The 8,668-nt window shown below is 29.2% G+C and overlaps 1 protein-coding gene across 11 annotated transcripts in view; it reads left to right on the top strand.

The window, feature by feature from the left end:
* The window catches only part of LOC118066351 (coiled-coil domain-containing protein AGAP005037), a 76,058-nt gene that overhangs the window by 37,896 nt on the left and 29,494 nt on the right, over positions 1 to 8,668 (top strand). The window lies entirely within an intron of this gene.

The following is an 8,668-nucleotide window of genomic DNA, read 5'->3' as shown; positions in this document are numbered from 1 at the left end:
TACTATTATATCATGCTCGTTCGTATAAAAAATTCATTAATTCTGTTGAAAGTATTCAGCTACATTAACCCATTGTAAATTGCAATGTCAATCCCACACTGTTCGGAACATTTTAAGCTAAATATACATACATTCATTAAAAGTATTTTTAAAAAATATCAGATCAATTTTAAAGCAATTTACTACTTTTCAACTCAGGCAAAAAACAAAATTTTTTTTCAAAAGAAAAAATGAAAAATAAAGTTGATAATTGAGTGTTGAATGAATTTATATTAAGTGGAATAAAGTGAAATATTATAAATTAATAAAGAGGTTGAATAGTCTACCTTGAAATGGTGGATGCAAGTTATTTAAAGCGCAAAGAGAAGGGTCCATGTAACTTATGTCCTTCAAATCAAATCGAATGCAATGTTATATAAATATAAATTCAATTATTTTATTAACAGATGTTTATTTGATCTTATCGTTCATGTTTTGATTAAATGAATTATAAACACTTTCTATACATAATCATTTTCCCATGATTATATTACTAAGCAGAAAATGATTATAATATTCAAGTTTAACATGAATTACTCGGTTAACTTCAGTAAAAGAGTTTCACTACAATGTTGATCCAAAAAGAACCTCATTAGATTTACAATAGAAGAACTCGAAACTATTCAAATCAATTCAATCCTTACTCTTTTTTTTAAAGAAAATTAATATAATCTTTTATCAATAATATTTTATAATAACATATAATTTTTTGCTGATCATATTCTGACAGGTAATTATTAATTAATTATAACAAATAATAAAAATGCAATATTCAAAGACAAGTTTATGTAAAAGTGTAACATTCTCTTATAACTAGTTTTAACAAATATAACATAAAGGGAAAAACTTCAAGGAAAATTGAAAGATTAATTTTCGCTGAATATTTCACAATAAATATTAGATCATTTTGTTCGATGTAACTAGTAAGAGTGAAGATTACAGTGATTGTAATGAACTCTAAATAGTTTTTATCTTTGTCATATGTACTGTAATCATTTTCCACAAATTATCTCATTCAACCTGAAATTATTGTAACGTAGAAGATTACATCTCGTGGGAATTAGAATAAAACGGGCGTCATAGAGTGCAAGTGAACCTTTATGTCGTCATACTATGCTTCACTAACATCCTATAATATTATTTACACCATTATACTACCCACATCAGCACTTTTCTCTGCATTATTCAACCCATATCTATTGTGTAGTAACTATATAATTTATAACTGTATAAATAACTCCAATCGTTTATAAACTGTTTACTTCGAATCGTAAATTCATTAAAAAATAACTAAACTCAATATAATGCTACTAAGAAGGACCATTATAGCTTCTGCATTCATCAACTATTAATTTGCATAAATCAATGAGAACAATCAACTCTGACGACATGATAATCAATGCATTTTAATGATAAATGATGTAATGATGAATTCAAAAAATCGAGGAATAAAAAATATTGATTGGATGCTTAATTATACTATTTTGCATAGTTTTTACTTTCAATAGGAAGAAAATAATTGACTGAAAAGGTGTTGACTAGTAATAATATATTGTACAACTAGTGCGGAAAACAGACAAATTTCGATATGTCTGAGAATAGTCTGATGAGCCGCACGAGTAGAACTGACCGTTTTCTGCACAGTTGCACTCCTGATTTTTTATTACGATTGCATCGGAAGTGTATCGTAGTTTTTAATATTTCCTGTTTTTCTGTTTAAAATAAAAAAATAAGAATGGTAACAAAGTAGATAGAAAAGTAAATGATATTAACAAGAGAAGAAAATTGAAATACTTTTTAAAAAATTATTAATGAAGTAGTTTATAGGAAAAAAATAAATTAATAAATTTATTTAAGAAAACCGATATCTTAGTATACTATAAACTTCTAAATTTAGTTTTTTAATACTTACAAGCTCAATAACTGGAAAGTATAATTGATTTTCATGTTCATTCAGTCCTCCAGACTTGTTTGTTTCTATTACACGGTGGTCAAAATGCTATGGTAAATTACTTGACCACACCGGTCATTGGACCGTGATCATTATGTCATTTGCTGACCAAAAAAAATCAAAGTACTTTTTTGACCCACAAATGGTAAAAGAAGAAATATTTTTTCTTCATCAACTGGAAATAAATGGAGAATAGTAAAAACACGTGTACCAAAAAGGCTACCATTATTTACGACTGACAAATTTAAGATTTTAATTAGATAGTAAAAATAACTTTCACTTGCGATTGAAAAATTCCGACTCGTCATTCCAGAAAACTTATTCAAACAGGATCTGCATAGTATGTTGGAGATAAGTGGAGCGGAATATCTCAGTATATAGAAAAAAAATTTCATCTCATAAATACTGACGTTCGTCATGTTTCGTTCAATTGGCTCTAACGTGGACTAGAGTTATGTACTAGTTGATCAAGTTGTTCAGATACACATACTTTAAGGAAAATACAATCAAGGGTGGATGAGAGGCCGTTAGCCGCAACTTAACGCCAGAACGGTGCTTCCGTTTGAGCAGGGTCAAAGTTCATTGTCTAGTATAGACTAGATATTTAATTAGTTGCAATCAATGGAGACGAAAGTGTTTACTGGTGGGGAAACAAGCTGATAGACAAGTAGGCATCGTATTACTGCTTTATTCGAATAAATTAACAAGACGATCAATAGAGGAATTGTTATTATACAGAAATAAGGGAAATTCTTTTCAACACATTAACAATGGTGTTGTAAGTTATTTATGAAATTAATTGTTTATTGATTTTAACACAAAGCCTTTTTTATCTTCACGTTGAAACAAAGCAACATTATTATATTATATTGATCAATATTTCAAAAGCGAAAGTAATTTAATCAATTGATCGTGTATGACCAAGCGAAAAGCAAGGTCAGTTTCCGAAAATTAAACTGTTATTCAGTATGTCAAATAAAAATGTTCATGGTCAGTTCGATGGTTAGTGTTGGCTGGCCAAGATGAAAAGGTTTGATCTCCTGACCACGATAAGAAGAATCTTTAGTAGTATCTCATTCTGGACAAGAGAGAAAAACAGAAGGGAGAGCCTTGAACGACATGGATCGATGCCTCCTCATTACAATCGTTTCTCCATTGTGTGTGTCACGCCTTGCCCTTTTTTTTATTTTTCATCTGCATGGGCTGGAGAAAGTAAGGCGTATCGCGTCAGTCAAAACAGATATTGCGAAATCGAACTCACCGTATAAAAAGGAAGGATTATTCTTGAGAAAGGGAGATTTTTAAAATTATTTACTCTTGATGATAAATTTGCTCAAGGATACTGTCATGAAAAGAAGCGTGAAAAAAGAAGCATAGGGGTTACTTAATGAAGAAAAACCAGTGAATTATCTTGTTAATATTTAAAACAAGCTGGCGCTATAACACTTTTCCACTTCATTAACAATCTTTGACAGGTTGGCTTCAATATGCAAAAAATATTTTTTCCTCACTTTTCTTGAAATATCAGAGAGAAATTTTCCTTTGATAAAAATTAATTCAATTATTTTTTAATTTCAATCGTTTTTTCTTATTTTTTTTTTTCTTGGCTTTCGTCAATTTCAAGAAATATCCTGAGGTCGACTTAATGCCACTCAGTTGAAAAATAACTACAAAAAACCACAAAATGAAAGCTTTTCTCCCGACTTGGCCATTTAAAATGACTATGAGAAATATCTACAGATAAAGATGAACCAGAAATAGAAATAAACATTTTCTTTCAATACCATTAGCTCAATAGCAAACCCAAGAAGCATGTAAATAAAATATTGTATCATAACTTATCGATTGTTATACTCAAATTATCAATATTTTTCTATTCCATTTTCTCTTTTGCATTGTCCGTAATAGAATAATACAGTTATGTGTTCAATTGATGGAGTGTTTTTTAACTTATTTATCATTTGAATCATTTATTTAGACCCAAATGATTGCTTCGTCATTAAATTGCTCAATTATTACACTTCAAAACTTGTTCAATTGGACATAAAATAATGGATTAGAGGTTGATTGGAGGAAAATCATTTATTAGAGAGCCATAATGCTATACAGAGGTTCTTAAATCAAAAAACAATTTTTTTATATTAAAAAAAAATCCATGATTTCATGTAAATTGATATAAATAATTACTTCCTCACCTCATTAAATTCCTAACTAGTAAATTTGATGCGTCTGTTAAAATAAATATGGTATTGACTACTTTCTGATATTAATTATTGTGTAAATTTTTTTTATTGCAGTTTAAGCAAAAAATGAATTGTTTTATACTATAATAAATATTATGGTTTTCTTCTTGGCTGTGATCAAATGTAACAGTTAAGCCTCATTAAAGCATAATTGGCACAATTATTTAATTTTTTTTTTCTTATTCAAAGATTTTTATCATGCTCAAGTCACACTAAAATAATTAAAAGATTAATTTTCCAATTATTCGTTGGTCTATGTAATATTTTACCATAAGTTAAAATGGAAGAAATTTTTCTTTGTTTCTATGATTCTTATAAGTGACTCTTATGAGACGGAAGTGCTAAAAAAAGTCTTTCCTGTAGTATGTGAGAAGAATAATTCATAAAACTTAACTAAAGTAATATAGTCAAAACACTTTTAAAAGACTTGAAAACATATCATTTCCTATAAAACTCAGTTCTAAACAGCAACGAAAGTTGATATGCCCTCATTTTTCATGCTCTTCTCATCGCAATTGCATTGTTAAGACAGAAAAAACGTGTTTTTAATATTACATATAACTCTTGCTTGTGTAGTTTTTGACGAGAGTAATTACGTGTAAGGTGACACGTGTTACCAGAGCTGTCACTTTAGTTTTTAAAACCATATATATTTTTTTGTTTCAGGTAAGAATGGCCACAGGCGTTATACATGGTATATGTAGTTTTAGACTCAGTTAATAATCCTATTCTATCAGTTTAATGGTAAGCGAAATCGTTTCTCCTATTTTTCTTTCATTATTTTCTACACATTTCAATCAAATACCCATAAACGAACGTCGACATGGCTTCTAATTAGCTACAAGCTACTTTTGAAATATTACTCATAGACTATTGCTGTTTTTTATGCTACTCTCGTGCTCCAGAATGCATCTTAGTAACAAAAAAATATTACCCTGGTAAAAAAGAGCCCGGAACTTTGAATGATTATAATCCTCAAGTTGTTCTAATTGAAAATCGTTAAAGATAAATAAAAAGGGTTATTAAAATAATTATTTACGGTAAATAAGTCATTTAGTTCAAATAGTAAAAATACTAGAGTAAATGTATTTGAATAATTAAATCCCATTTTTCATATAAAAGATTAAATCTCCAAGTTGTAGTTCAGATTTTAATAGTTGAGTAAATATTTTGATTGATTTACACCAAGCTTACATGAATGAAATACGTAGGTTTGATGTAAATAACATTAATCAACTATTATGTCAACAAATATCATTAAAAAAAGAAAGTATAAAAAGATTATAGTTTCTATGTTATGACGTGATCATATTAAATTGTAATCAGTATCTTATTTGAACTCTAATATACATCTTGGAATTTTTTTTTTCATCTAATTGTTACACTTTTTTTTCATCCTTACATGTACGTAAGAGATACGTGTTCTCTTGACCAACAGAAAATTCCCATCATGACAATTTCGCTCCCATGAGTTCAAGCTAAAGTACTGGCTATTTAGACTCTTGACAGAAAAAAAGAAAGTCCATGATATTGCGTAATTTGAAAAAAGATGTAAATTATTTCCTTCTTACACATGATTTCCAAATCTTCAGCAAATTAAACGACAATAATCTCGTTCGAACCGTTTTTTTTACTTTCATTAATATAAAACGTACATAAATAGTGGAGAATGTTAGAAATGGGTCAATAGAATGATTAAAAACAAGCAAGTCATTTCCTTCAAATTATTTATGATGAACTATCTATTTTTCATATTAAAAAAGATCGAATATTTTGATTTTGATATAAATTATTCTTTCTAAACAACAAATGACTTTTTTAATAATAACTGCCCTGTTGAAAATTGAAAATATAATCATTAAATTCGAGTTGGAAGGGGAAAAAACCATTAAATTAAATTGGAAGAAAAATATGTAATTCCAGTGCTGCAGCAATCATCAATGACGGAAGTGTTGAGCTAATCGATTCCCTCCCTTAAATTAACATCAACGAATTTAATCTTAGCTTATAGTTGACCTGAAGCAAAATGTTAAAAAAAGTTTAGTGATTACTACCATTGATAATTATTAAATCGTTATTAATTGGTTACTTTCGTGTGAATTACATCAGCAGCCATCAAAAGCTATAAATTATTAATAAGATTCTAAAACGAAAATTGAATCGCGTTCTTGAAGAATATTCAAGATGCAACGTGATCGATTACTCAATTAAACAAGAACATGCTAGAAAAATCCTGGCAAAGAAAAATAAGTGAAAGGAGTAAAACTGGCTTTACCACTTACTCACTGATAACTTTTTCGGTGAAGGTTCTTCGCATAGCGATTCCAGTTTTCGCACGAGCCCCTTTTATTAACTCACTATCGATTGAAATCAACTCAAAGTAGGCTGAAGTAGACCACTCTAGTTGAAGAATCAACGCGAAGGGTCATTTTGAAGCTTTCAGCCTCTTCACATTCTTTGTAAAGGAAAATTCTGTTGAAGAAAAGATCTTAGCATCTAAGATTAAACTTCAAAAAGTATCTCACATTTTATTGCAATGTAGTTGATGAAATTTTTCTCTTTATTGAACTACTTCAATTGTACCTTTGCTTGACTTAATGAAATTTATTCTCAAAAAAGAAATTCATAAATCGAAATTTTATTATGTCACTATTGAATGTTCAACTACATTTTTTCTTCTATAATTAATAAATAATTTATTAATCCAATTAGAGTGCATTAAAATTCATGAATAAATATAGGTAATGTTTGTATGGTTTATTCTTCAATAATTCTTCATGTAGACATAGTAATTACATAGCACAGTAATTTTAGTTAACTAATAAAAAAGAGAACCAGTCATTGATAAATCAAATAAATGCAAAATGATTTAATCAAAACTAGACTCTTCTAACTTAAACAAACTTTTACTAGCAAGCTGTTGAATGAGTCGTGGACTTATAGGATTAAAGTATAAGACTAATTAGATACCCGAGTTGTTTGAATAACTTTTCACTTGGACTTCACCCTGTGGTTGAAGTTCATATCTCGAAAGTGAATCTAATGAAAGTTGACGGAAACATTAAGCATTTAGTGCACAAATAAGTTAATCGATAGATCAAAATGACACAAGTTTTTTTGTTCATCGATTGACAAATTGCCATCAACTTTCACGCAACAAAGCCGCGAGGGTATAATAATACGAAATTCACCTCTTGGCGCAGGTCCTACAGAGAATAATTGCATTGGATTAATTAGCACGAGATTGGAAGTGGAGCGGTAGTCTCTAGTATACCCTAGGGTTATATCTTTACGAAATATCATTTCCACGAAGCTATATGACGATGCTATAGCGTAATTGGGCTAATGGTTGTCGATGGTGGTCATTGCAATCCTCGCCTCTACCTGTGTGCACAGTACATCAAACCATCGAATCGATCGGGTGACGATTAGCTTATGTTCAATGACTCTCTTGAGACTATTTGCTCTCTATCTGATAATTATGAGAGACCTGCTAATATCAGAATATTATATTACATTCAATGATCCTAAATATTTAGAAATAGTTGATCCTCATGTTTATCTAAATCATCAAAAGAGTCAATAAAAACGTGACATACATATATGTAAGAATCTAAGCTACAATACAGTTGTGACTATTATTGGAAAAAGTGATAGAAAAACTGATAGTTCAGAGTCTTATGACAAATATTGATACATATTTTTCAAGAAGATAAAGGGAGAAATAAGCCTAGCTTATAAACTAAAAAGAGCAAGTTTGTCGATGCTAAATTTAAAGCATAAATAAATATCAATGTATTGAATCAAAATAAAAATAAGATACCAGTGTTCGAATACACTTTGAACTGATCTACCTGCAGATGGAGAAGTGAAAAAAAATTTCCTAATCTCTTTCCATCGTCAAACAATATTTAAGACTTCATTGTGAATATATAATGTGTGAAATTTTTATGTTATTGAACATGAATCCTATAAATTGATTACCAAAAGACGATAAAACTTAATTTTTCACATCATAAATTTTTATTCAAGTTTACTGAGTAATAATTCAACGTAATTGAATTATCGAAGTAATCTATTGTCTCTGCATCTTTAAAAACCATTCCAGGTAAAATAGCATGCGGCATCTCAAAGTTCATTGTAAAGTAACATAATTACTAGAATTACTCCAGCAGTACTTTCAGTATTAATTCAAAAATTCAAGGATAATTTACGTTAACGATCATTGCAATTTTGATCAATATTATCTGCATTATTTTATGATTTGTTTGGACATTATTCAGCCAACCTATCAAACATTTTATCTGCTAAAACGAAAGCAAATAAAGTCGTGACTATGTAGGTTGAATGCTCCCATTTCTCACGAGACCTACATTGACGCAACTATTTTATCCTCAAGCTCACTCCTCGAAATAGACACCATTATAGCAAATGT

Source organism: Chelonus insularis, unplaced genomic scaffold (genome assembly GCF_013357705.1).
Source record: "Chelonus insularis isolate UGA/USDA-ARS -01 unplaced genomic scaffold, ASM1335770v1 contig_339_pilon, whole genome shotgun sequence".
Lineage (NCBI taxonomy): Eukaryota > Metazoa > Arthropoda > Insecta > Hymenoptera > Braconidae > Chelonus > Chelonus insularis.
The sequence above is the reverse complement of the archived record's forward strand: the minus strand, read 5'-3'. Positions and strand labels throughout refer to the sequence as shown.